Source organism: Hyla sarda, chromosome 5 (assembly GCF_029499605.1).
Source record: "Hyla sarda isolate aHylSar1 chromosome 5, aHylSar1.hap1, whole genome shotgun sequence".
Lineage (NCBI taxonomy): Eukaryota > Metazoa > Chordata > Amphibia > Anura > Hylidae > Hyla > Hyla sarda.
This window is the reverse complement of record NC_079193.1, coordinates 43,184,828-43,198,171: the sequence shown is the minus strand read 5'-3', so window position 1 is coordinate 43,198,171 and position 13,344 is coordinate 43,184,828. Positions and strand designations below refer to the sequence as shown.

The window sequence follows — 13,344 nt, the reverse complement described above, 5'->3', positions numbered from 1 at the left end:
GGATGGTCCAAGCTATTTGGCCGCCAAATTGTGAGCTAAGGACCTCACTTTTTCATTTTTTGCACTATAGCTGTATAGCAGTTCATGTTTTATCTGAATCATTGTGCTAGCAGTGTGCTGCTGTATTCTTTTGTTGAGATATATATATATATATATATATATATATATATATATATATATATATACGTTTTTTCCTGGATAACCCCTTTAAATATGTATAGCCAGCTGTAGAAGTGTAGTTCTGTAATCCAGAACTTCCAGCAGTCCCACGTGCAGGCCAACCATAACTTTTATCCATTCCAGTATAGCAGTGTTTTCCAACTAGGGTGCCTCCAGCTGTTGTAAAACTACAACTCCCAGCATGCCCGGACAGCCAAAGGCTGTCCGGGCATGCTGGGAGTTGTAGTTTTGCAACAGCTGGAGGCACCCTAGTTGGGAAAGAACGCAGTATAGTATGGCAGAACTTGGGTGTACACTTAGAATCAATAATCGGCATGATCTTAGTTTCTGTGGTGTTTAGAACGGCCAGCTCCCAACTGGTTAAATTAAAAGTCATTTGTGGGATAGGGATTGGTGCCGGGATTGAATGAATTCTTAACAATTTACACCTCACAATGAACAGAACATATTCTTCGAATTTTTCAAGCCAAATTTAGGCTTACAGTTTCCTTTAAAAATCCCTAAATGCGATGTCTTGTATTTATACAGTGTGACTAGATCCTGCTGGGTTTAACAATGTCTCAGTAATAGTTGCAGACGCGGCGTGCAGTAATAGAATTGTAATTGCATGGCGCACTAATGACCGCGGCAGACGGGTGATTACAGCCGGGCGCAGGATGTGTGGCGTATCTGCTTAATGACTGCTTGTTCCAGGGCTACGTGATGTCATCTATTCCTGGCGTTTGGTGCAGTTTACACCTTGCAGATAACACTTTTATCCAGTGGACTATTACGTTAGGTAAATACGTTTTAATAAAGGGGGTTAGTCAGGATTACAAAGACATAGCCGCTATCTTCCAGAAACAGCGCCACTCTTGTGCTCAGTTTGTTTGCGGTATTACAACTCGGGTCTAATGAAGGTGATAGTCTAGTTCAGTAGGCTCAATAGTTTGAAAAATTCTTGTATATTTATAAAAAAATAAAATGTTTTAAATCATTTTTCAGATGTAAATGTATCTTTAAAGGGGTATTCCAGGCCAAAACTTTTTTATATATATATATATATCAACTGGCTCCGGAAAGTTAAACAGATTTGTAAATTACTTCTATTAAAAAATCTTAATCCTTCCAATAGTTATTAGCTTCTGAAGTTGAGTTGCTGTTTTCTGTCTAACTGCTTTCTGATGACTCACGTCCCGGGAGCTGTGCAGTTCCTATGGGGATATTCTCCCATCATGCACAGCTCCCGGGACGTGACATCATCATTGAGCAGTTAGACAGAAAACTTCAGAAGCTAATAACTATTGGAAGGATTAAGATTTTTATATAGAAATAATTTACAAATCTGTTTAACTTTCCGGAGCCAGTTGATATATATATATATATATATATATATATATATATATATATATATATATATATATAAAAAGTTTCTGCCTGGAATACCCCTTTAACAGACATTTAAAGGGGTACTCCGGTGGGAAAAAAATGTTTTGAAATCAACTAGTGCCAGAAAGTTAAACAGATTTGTAAATGACTTCTATTTAAAAATCTTAATCCTTTCAGTACTTATTAGCAGCTGTATGCTACAGAAGAAATTCTATTTTTTTTTATTTCTTTTTTGTCTTGTCCACAGTGCTCTCTGCTGACACCTGATGCCCATATCAGGAATTGTCCAGAGCAGGAGAAAATCCCCAGAGCAAACCTATCCTGCTCTGGACAGTTCCTGACATGGACAGAGGTGTCAGCAGAGAGCAATATGGACAAGACAAAACAGAAATTAAAAAATAATAGAATTTCCTCTGTAGCATACAGCTGCTAATAAGTACTGAAAGGATTAAGATTTTTAAATAGAAGTCATTTACAATTCTGTTTAACTTTCTGGCACCAGTTCATAAAAAGATTGATGATTTAGAGCATCTTACTACGTTAAGTCTAAGATGGCTTATATTTGCGCAAAAAAAAAAAAAACAGCTCTTGCGGCAACATTTTTGGTGTAAAGGAAAAGTACGCAGTTAATAAATCCATGTGTACTATAGATGTCACTTCAAGGTACCCTGATTCGGCCACATCTGGACGACATGCTCTACCAAAACGTGCGCAAAAAAAAGGGCTTGCGCAAAATTTTGCACAAAAAAATACACACAAAACAGGGGTAAAATCTTTGATACATGTCCCCCGGTGTCCCTACTCAGGTCCAGCTTGACAACGTCTTCTATTTCTACTAAAGCAACACGAACTACAGTAATACTGACCCTATAGACTGGACCCTAAACCATATTGTACTTCATTTATAATATAACCTATGGTTTTCCTTCTTACCTCTGAACGTGAGAATAAACTAAGGCATCAGGTCAGAAAACATTCTTAGTATAATTTCATTTCCTCTTGTGCTGGTTCTTTTCCCATATATTTGGTAGACAATGAGGAATGGGGTTCCAGAAGTTGGGGACCCCCGCCTATCGTTCATTTATGTCCTACAATATACCATAATTGTCAGTGTTTGGAGTAACTTTTATTGAATTGAACCAGGGTAATATCTTAGAGATATTCCCACCTAATGATCAATTGCTTGGATATGCCATCGCTTTATGATCTGTGGGGGCCCAAACCACCTATTAATCTACCTTTATTGTGGGAAATTAAAGGGGTACTCCCGTGGAAAACTTTTTTATTTTTTTTCTTAAATCAACTGGTGCCAGAAAATGAAACAGATTGGTAAATTACTTCTATTAAAAAATCTTAATCCTTCCAATACATTTTATGGGCTGTATACTACAGAGGAAATGCTTTTTTTTTTGATTTCTCTGATGTCACGACCACAGTGCTCTCTGCTGACATCTCTGTCCATTTTAGGAACTGTCCAGAGCAGTATATGTTTTCTATGGGGATTTTCTCCTGCTCTGGACAGTTCCAAAAATGGACAGCAGAGGTCAGCAGAGAGCACTGTGGTCATGACATCAGAGAAATCCAAAAAGAAAAGCATTTTTTCTGTAGTATACAGCCCCTAATAAGTACTGGAAGGATTAAGATTTTTTAATGGAAGTACAGTAATTTACAAATCTGTTTAACTTTCTGGCACCAGCTGATTAAAAAAAAAAAAAAAAAAAAAGTTTTCCACAGGAGTACCTCTTTAACTCTGTAGAACCAGTCAAATAGCAGGGACACAGAAGTAATGTTTAAACAGGGCTTCTCCAGTCTTTATTTTTCAGTAACAAAACAAGTACAGCCTTCATTTAGGCATAAACACGAAAATTCATCTTGCTTGTCCAGCACTAACTTTACAGACCTCTTCCCAGGTGGCTTATTACCAGCCACCCAACACAACACTCAACCTGCACAGGTTTTGAGGTTGCTAACCTTTGATCAGTTTTGATCAGTTGTGCAGGTTCCTCACAGCCTCACCTGCAGACTGACTCTCACTCACTTTTAAAGCCCAGTGAAAAGATGTCTTCAGCACCTGTGCTGCTCTGGGCTAGTATGAAATCCTGAGGTGGCCCAAGAGGAGAATTAAAAGGCTCCACTACAAAACCTGCCTATAAAAATGCAGGCCCAGTAATAGGACTAAACAAAGTACCTAGCAAGCTGAGCCTCACCAGGGATTTAACCATTTCTGGATTCCCCCTGGCTCATCCAGCTTTCCCTGAATCAGAAATGTGCATCTCATACCTGAAATGTTGCCTAAAAATGTAAATGTACAGCTATAACAGTATAGAGATATGGACAATAAACCTTGAAACACTCTGCAAATTGCTTTTGGTGTGCCGAAGTATAAATGGCAATATATGAGAAGCCTAGAGGATTTGTAGAAAACCTTCCGCGATAGATGATCCAGTATGTGGGCTGTGTTTGTATGTGAATTCTTTGGGAGAAGCTGTTACACGTTGGCCGGATCAGATAAACCGCGGCGTGCAGAATAGGTCAGTAGTGTCAAATGATATCTCTGTGTGCCAGGGGGAGTGTGGTGCTGGAGAGATCTAAATGGAAGGGGTGAACATTGTGTTCGGTGGTGCAGAGTTTGTACTTCATATAGACATTGTGATTAGATGCGGCTCCAAACAACAGGCAGATTGTATTTCATATTGCGTTTGCTGCAGGGAGTTTTGTTCCGTTCAACAGAGTAATTTTCAGCTCTTGTTTGGTGGAATCCATTGTACCATTGAAAGCGTTATTATCTTTAGGCTACATGTACTTTGTATTACTGTTTGAATAGATCCTGCTCCAGCACACAGACCCTAGTGCTATTGGTGTTCTGACCCCGTAAAACATAGAATGTGTTGGCAGATCGGAACCATTCGGCCCATCTAGTCTGCCCAATACTATGAATACTATGAATAGTCCCTATCCCATCTTACATGAAGATGGTCGTACACCTATCCCTATCTTATATAAAGGATAGCCTTATACCTATGCCATGCATGCTTAAAAGGGTACTCCACCCCTAAACATCTTATCCCCTATCCAAAAAAGATGTCTGATCGCAGGAATCCCTCCGCCGGGACCCCCTGCGATCTCCGCTGCGGCAACCCAGTCCTCCATTGCACGGAGTGAACTTCGCTCCGTGCCGGATGACTGGTGATGCAGCACTGGAGGCTCGCGATGTCACGCCTCCCTCTCAATGCGAGTCGATGGGAGGGGGCGCGACAGCCCTAAATCCCTTTCCTCAGATACTGAGGTTAGGACTGTATTATATATTCTATATTATGCCCTTTTTCCTATATTGCAGCCTGTGTTATCTTGCACTTTACAATAATTTTACTGTATTTTGACTGTTTTTGAAAATCATGGTTAAGAGGCCCCATTTATATGATTTGCACAATTGCAGTAAAGTATCGCAAATTTGCCTTGATGTAGGGAAAAATTACGCAATATGTGAACACAACCTCAGGGTAGGTGTATAACTTTTATATATCCTGATCCAATAGAAATAGCAGCAGAAAACAGATCTGGGTGGGGAGGGGTCTGGGAGCTAGCAGGAAGCGATCTGGTAGGTGATGATTTCCTGTTCACAAGAAGTCAGGTGACCCACATATGACATCCTCTGACACACTTTTAGCACAGTGAGGGAGATTTATCACTGAAGTTCAGGCTTGGTTTTAACACCTTTCATACCATGATGTACAGGCACATCTTGTGGGGTGGTGGACGAGGAGTATGGGGCTGAATAGTTGGGTTGGTGCCATAACCAGCAGATGCCCGTTGCTGTTAGCAGCTCACACAGACATAGGCGATGGTGGAAATGTCCATTATTTAAGTGTTAACATACTGCAGTCAATACCAATTCTTATAATAGCGTGATTTAGGCAGCATTCACATCTCGTTTTTGCAATACGGTTCCCGTATCCAGTTTCAGCGTAAAAAAAACGGATGGAACCATATTGCAAACCGTATATTTAGATATGTCATTGAAAACCGTATACCAAACGTAGCATCCGGTTGTGTACGTTTTGCATCATTTACGGCAGGGGTCTCAAACTCCCGACCCGTGGAACGAAATTTTGCGGCCCACACCTGGAATCTGGAATTTGTATCGCCTGATGCCCGGGACATGCAGTTCCGGGTGCCGGGCAGGTGATTCCTTTAGGCATTTAGCCCTGCTTCGAGCAAGCAGGTCTAAATGCCGGAAGACTTGACACACTTCGGCAAACTCTTCTACATGGGACCCGGTGCACATATGACGGGGCAACCAGTCTTGCCCCGTCACTAAACTGTTACTTACATCTGCCTGCGGGGACTTCCTGGTGGAGGTGCGCACGGTGAGTGACGTCATCACAAGTGCTGCGCACGGATGCCGACGTCCTGCGCAGTGCATGCGATTATGTCACTTATAGTGTGCACCTCCACCAGGAAGTCCCCGCAGGCAGATATAAGTAGCGCTGTCCAGGTGGGGTATCTGTGCTGAGGCTACCTAATGTGGGGAATCTGTGATAAGGCTACCTAATGGGGGGAATCTGTGATAAGGCTACCTAATGTGGGGAAACTGTGCTAAGGCTACCTAATGTGGGGAAACTGTGCTACGGCTATCTACAGTGGGGATCAAAAGTTTGGGCACCACAGGTAAAAATTTGTATTAATGTGCATAAAGAAGCAAAGGAAAGATGGAAAAATCTCCAAAAGGCATCAAATTACAGATTAGACATTCTTATAATATGTCAACAAAAGTTAGATTTTATTTCCATCATTTACACTTTCAAAATAACAGAAAACAAAAAAATGGCGTCTGCAAAAGTTTGGGCACCCTGCAGAATTTATAGCATGCACTGCCCCCTTTGCAAAGCTGAGACCTGCCAGTGTCATGGATTGTTCTCAATCGTCATCTGGGAAGACCAGGTGATGTCAATCTCAAAGGTTTTAAATGCCCAGACTCATCTGACCTTGCCCCAACAATCAGCACCATGGGTTCTTCTAAGCAGTTGTCTAGAAATCTGAAACTGAAAATTGTTGACGCTCACAAAGCTGGAGAAGGCTATAAGAAGATAGCAAAACATTTTCAGATGTCAATATCCTCTGTTCGGGATGTAATTAAGAAATATCAGTCACCAGGAACAGTGGAAGTTAAAGCAAGATCTGGAAGACCAAGAAAAATATCAGACAGAACAGCTCGCAGGATTGTGAGAAAAACAATTCAAAACCCATGCTTGACTGCACAATCTCTCCAGAAAGATCTGGCAGACACTGGAGTTGTGGTACACTATTTCACTATAAAGAGATACTTGTACAAATATGGTCTTCATGGAAGAGTCATCAGAAGAAAACCTCTTCTACATCCTCACCACAAAAATCAGCGTTTGAACTTTGCAAATGAACATATAGACAAGCCTGATGCATTTTGGAAACAATTTCTGTGGACCGATGAGGTTAAAATTGAACTTTTTGGCTGGAATGAGCAAAGGTACGTTTGGAGAAGAAGGGGGACAGAATTTAATGAAAAGAACCTCTGTTCAACTGTTAAGCATGGGGGTGGATCAATCATGCTTTGGGGTTGTATTGAAGCCAGTGGCATAGTGAACATCTCACGAGTAGAAGGAAAAATGGATTCTATAACATTTCAGCAAGTTTTGGATGCTACCTTGATGCCATCTGTGAAAAAGCTGAAGTTAAAGAGAGGATGGCTTCTACAAATGGATAATGATCCTAAACACACCTCGAAATCCACGGGGGATTACATCAAGAGGCGTAAATTGAAGGGTTTGCCATGGCCTTCACAATCTCCTGACCTCAGCATAATTGAAAATCTATGGATAAACCTTAAAAGAGCAGTGTGTGACAGACAGCCCAGAAATCTCAAAGAACTGGAAGACTTTTGTAAGGAAGAATGGGCAAAGATACCTCAAACAAGAATTGAAAGACTCTTGGCTGGCTACAAAAAGCGTTTACAAGCTGCGATACTTGCCAAAGGGGGCAGTACAAGATATTAACTCTGCAGGGTGCCCAAACTTTTGCAGATGCCATTTTTTTGTTTTCTGTTATTTTGAAAGTGTAAATGATGGAAATAAAATCTAACTTTTGTTGACATATTATAAGAGTCTAATCTGTAATGTGATGCCTTTTGGAGATTTTTCCATCTTTCCTTTGCTTCTTTATGCACATTAATACAAATTTTTACCTGGGGTGCCCAAACTTTTGATCCCCACTGTAGATAGCCGTAGCACAGTTACCCCATATTAGGTAGCCTTAGCACAGATTCCCCACATTAGTCTACTACGGTTTTATGTCTGGGTGAAAAAACGGATACAACCTGTATACGTTTTTTTTTTATTGTGGTCAAGAGTAACTGTACAGAACCGTATGTGCGTACGATTTCATCCAGTTTGCACAATACGGTTTTGCAGTTTGCACATGCGCAGTGCATGCTGAAAGTTCTTCCCCCACAAATAGAACAAAAAGAACTTTATTTAATTAAGGACAAACATAAAACCGTATCCGTGTTTTTTTTTTTTTAACTTATTAAACTGTATGCAACCGGACATCAGTTTTCAAACCTTATACGGTTTAAAACCGTACAGAGGTATATATGGTTGTATATGGTTCGATTCCGTTTTGAGACATAAGTTTATTATTTTTATTTATTTTTTTACAAGAAAAACTGACACGGGAACCGTATTTCAAAAACTGGATGTGAATGCAGAGTAAATTCTGCCAAGCCCTGGTGTATAGTGGCTCTATGGCCCCTGGTGAAGATGTGTTACTAGGGCTGTCCAGGCATGCTGGGAGTTGTAGTTTTGCAGCATCTGGAGGCTCCCTGGTTGGGAGACACTGGTCCAGACTATTACATTATTACATTCCTATTGTGCACGGTCAAAAAAATCTAGGTTTATATCCGCCTTCTGCTCTCCTGAACTGTCGGTGTATCTTCGGGGAGGTGTCATTTGATCCTCTAGATGCCTAGGACTGGCTCATCCATGCCGAATTACATACAGCCAAGATCTGCGGGTGTAAATCCTACCTATGTGGTTATCTTACATGGTATACTCAGAACCTGCTCAACCTGCTTCACTGTGACGGTTTGTCAGGGTTTGGGTTACTCTGTAAGTGAAACGCTCCGTGTAAGAAGTGAGAATAGTGCGACATTCATGAGCAAGGTCAGTGTGTAGCCGAGATCTGAGGGGATGTCAGGCCTTTACTTGTAGTTTTGGTTTGTATTTCTGTAGACTATTATCGACAGTGAATGGATATATAATCTATGGAATAGCTGATGACATTGGTTATCTTCCTTAACCTTTCCGGTTATCTGCTTCTGGAAAACAGAACCAAACACAGTGCCCCCCCATAACTAAACAAGGTGCCTCATAACTGATCCAGATGCTGTGCCCCTAATTCGCCAGGGGGAGTGAAGCTCCGTAACTAAGCCAGGTGCTGTGTCCCGATAACTGTTAGGGCTGCAGTGTCCCCCTTAACTGATGCAGGCACCATGTCCCTGTAGCTGATGCAGTCAGTGTTTCCCATTACTGATCCGGGTGCAGTGTTGCAAATAACTGATGCATGCGCAGCGTCCCCCATACCTTATTCAGATGCAATACCCCCACCCCAATAACGCATTCAGGTGCAGTGTCTTCAAATAACTGAGCCAGATGCAGTGTCCCCCCCCCCCCCCCTCTACGACTGATCCAGGTGCAGTGCCCCCTTCCCCCATAACTGATCCAGGTGCAGTGTCTCATCCCCCCTCATAACTGCAGTGTCCCTCCATAATTGCCCTCTTGGTCAGTTATGGAGGAACACTGCATCTGGATCCATTATGGAGGGACACTGCAGTTGGAACAGTTATGGGGGAGAGATGCTGCACCTCGATCTGTTATGGGGGAAAGGGGCACTGCACCTGGCTTAGTTATGGCGGACACAGCACCTGGATCCGTTATAGAGGACACGGAGCCTGCATCAGTTATGGTGGGCACTGCGCTTTGGTCACTTATGGTGAAACACTGCATTTGTATCAGTGTCCACCATAAACTGATCCAGGCTGTGTTTCCTATAATGGATCCAGATGCAGTGTATCCCCATAACTGATCCAGATGCAGTGAATCCCCATAACTAATCAAGCTGCAGTGTATCCCCATAATTGAGCTAGCTGCGGTGTATCCCCATAATTGAGCTAGCTGCGGTGTATCCCCATAATTGAGCTATCTGCGGTGTATCCCCATAATTGAGCCAGGTGCAGTGTATCCCCATAGTTGAGCCAGCTGCAGTGTATCCCCATAACTGAACCAGGTGCAGTGTATCCCCATAATTGAGCCAGGTGCAGTGTATCCCCATAGTTGAGCCAGGTGCAGTGTATCCCCATAATTGAGCCAGCTGCATTACATCCCCATAATTGATCCAGGTGCAGTGTATCCCCATAATTGAGCCAGCGGCAGTGTATCCCCATAATTGAGCCAGGTGCATTGTATCCCTATAATTGAGCCAGCTGCAGTGAATCCCCATAGTTGAGCCAGGTGCAGTGTATCCCCATAATGGAACCAGGTGCAGTGTATCCCCATAACTGATCCAGGTGCAGTGTATCCCCATAATGGAACCAGGTGCAGTGTATCCCCATAACTGATCCAGGTGCAGTGTATCCTCATAGTTGAGCCAGCTGCATTACATCCCCATAGTTGGGCCAAGTGCATTGTATCCCTATAGTTGGTCCAGGTGCATTGTATCTCCATAGTTGGGCCAGGTGCATTGTATCCCCATAGTTGGGCCAAGTGCATTGTATCCCTATAGTTGGTCCTGGTGCATTGTATCTCCATAGTTGGGCCAGCTGTATTGTATCCCTATAGTTGGTCCAGGTGCATTGTATCTCCATAGTTGGGCCAGGTGCATTGTATCCCCATAGTTGGGCCAAGTGCATTGTATCCCTATAGTTGGTCCTGGTGCATTGTATCTCCATAGTTGGGCCAGCTGTATTGTATCCCTATAGTTGGTCCAGGTGCATTGTATCTCCATAGTTGTGCCAAGTGCAGTGTATCCCCATAATTGAGCCAGGTGCAGTGTATCCTCATAATTGAGCCAGGCATAAGAGCAAATAATACTAAGTATTTAGTAAATCCACAAAACTGTGGTAATTGTTTGGTGGTATCCTACACACCCTTTGATTATTTGAGGTGGCGGTATAATTTATGCACATAATTTTTTGTGTATTTTAATGCATACCAATAAAGGATACATTTTAATGGCACCCCCCCCCCCCATGAAATTTTAACAATATAATTTGTTATTTTTTCTATGATCTCTATCCCCATAATTGAGCCAGGTGCAGTGTATCCCCATAATTGAGCCAGGTGCAGTGTATCCCCATAATTGAGCCAGGTGCAGTGTATCCCCATAATTGAGCCAGGTGCAGTGTATCCCCATAGTTGAGCCGGTTGCAGTGTATCCCCATAGTTGAGCCAGGTGCAGAGTATCCCCATAGTTGAGCCAGGTGCAGAGTATCCCCATAGTTGAGCCAGGTGCAGTGTATCCCCATAGTTGAGCCAGGTGCAGAGTATCCCCATAGTTGAGCCAGGTGCAGAGTATCCCCATAGTTGGGCCAGCTGCAGTGTATCCCCATAGTTGAGCCAGGTGCAGAGTATCCCCATAGTTGAGCCAGCTGCAGTGTATCCCCATAATTGAGCCAGCTGCAGTGTATCCCCATAATTGAGCCAGGTGCAGTGTATCCCCATAGTTGAGCCAGGTGCAGTGTATCCCCATAATTGAGCCAGGTGCATTGTATCCCTATAGTTGGGCCAGGTGCAGTGTATCCCCATAGTTGAGCCAGGTGCAGTGTATCCCCATAATTGAGCCAGGTGCAGTGTATCCCCATAGTTGGGCCAGGTGCAGTGTATCCCCATAATTGAGCCAGGTGCAGTGTATCCCCATATTTGGGCTAGGTGCAGTGTATCCCCATAGTTGAGCCAGGTGCAGTGTATCCCCATATTTGGGCCAGGTGCAGTGTATCCCCATAGTTGAGCCAGGTGCAGTGTATCCCCATAATTGAGCCAGGTGCAGTGTATCCCCATAATTGAGCCAGGTGCAGTGTATCCCCATAGTTGAGCCAGGTGCAGAGTATCCCCATAGTTGAGCCAGGTGCAGTGTATCCCCATAGTTGGGCCAGGTGCAGTGTATCCCCATAGTTGAGCCAGGTGCAGTGTATCCCCATAGTTGGGCCAGGTGCAGTGTATCCCCATAGTTGAGCCAGGTGCAGTGTATCCCCATATTTGGGCCAGGTGCAGTGTATCCCCATAGTTGAGCCAGGTGCAGTGTATCCCCATATTTGGGCCAGGTGCAGTGTATCCCCATAATTGAGCCAGGTGCAGTGTATCCCCATAATTGAGCCAGGTGCAGTGTATCCCCATAATTGAGCCAGGTGCAGTGTATCCCCATAATTGAGCCAGGTGCAGTGTATCCCCATAATTGAGCCAGGTGCAGTGTATCCCCATAGTTGGGCCAGGTGCAGTGTATCCCCATAGTTGATCCAGGTGCAGAGTATCCCCATAGTTGGGCCAGGTGCAGTGTATCCCCATAATTGAGCCAGGTGCAGTGTATCCCCAACAACAATAAACCCATGCAGCCATGTTGTAGGGATGGCTGATTCCTCTCTAAAACGTTAGAAACAACTGATGCCGTCCTATCCTCTGGACGTTGTATAGAGCAGTTCTCTGGTAATATCCTGGTTATTTTAGCCCCATAAAGTCCCATTGACAGTAGTCGGTACATGATGTAGTGTCATAAACTAAAAGGCTGAATCCCTTTTCCTATATAACAATGTGATGAGCACATATACCGCTGACTCTCCGGATAGATCTGACGCTACGTGTGGGTGGCTGAGGACTTGAGTTCTGTACGATGACACGGAGCTGCAGAACACTATGTGCCTCTTATAGTTTGAGTCATGGGATTTTAATAATGAGGCGGATGAAAAATATATATAGAGTATATGATTGTCCTGATCCTCTAGATCAGTGGTCTTCAACCTGCAGACCTCCAGATGTCGCAAAACTACAACTCCCAGAATGCCCCGACATCCAATGGATGGGAGTTGTAGTTTTGCAACATCTGGAGGTCCGCAGGTTGGAGACCACTGCTCTAGATTTTATTCTGAGAAGACCCTATAGATCAGTGGTCTCCATACTGTGGACCACCAGCTCTTGCAAAACTATAACTCCCAGCATGCCCGGACAGTAATCCAGGATCCTCCAAAGCAAACATCCTCTGTACATTATTTCTGTTGCTGTCTTCATAGCTGACCACAGGGACGATAGACAATAGTGTAGTATTAAAGGGGTTATCCGGGAATAGCAAAACAGAGCTAATTTTTTTCAAAAATAGCTCCCCGTCTGTCTCCAGGTTGGGGGTGGTATTACAACTTAGCTCAATTCACTTTAATGGAACTGAGCTGCAGAACCACACCCAACCTGGAGACGGACAGGGAGGGGTTTTTGAAATAAATTAACTGTCTTTTTCTATTCATGGATAACCCCTTTAAGCCCTTATCTTTGAGATTGAGCCATGTCCTGCTCTTTTGTTATAAACCATGTGTGAATGATAATATACTGTCAATTAAAAGGGGTACTCCTGTGGAAAACTTTTATTTATTTATTTATTTTTTTAAATCAACTGGTGCCAGAAAGTTAACCAGATTTATAAATTACTTCTTTTAAACAAATCTTAATCCTTCCAATACATTTTATGGGCTGTATTACTACAGAGGAAATGCTTTTCTTTTTGGAT

General features: G+C 43.1%; 1 protein-coding gene across 11 annotated transcripts in view; it reads left to right on the top strand.

Moving 5' to 3' along the window:
* MPP7 (MAGUK p55 scaffold protein 7) overlaps positions 1 to 13,344 on the top strand; it is a 413,461-nt gene that overhangs the window by 109,949 nt on the left and 290,168 nt on the right. The window lies entirely within an intron of this gene.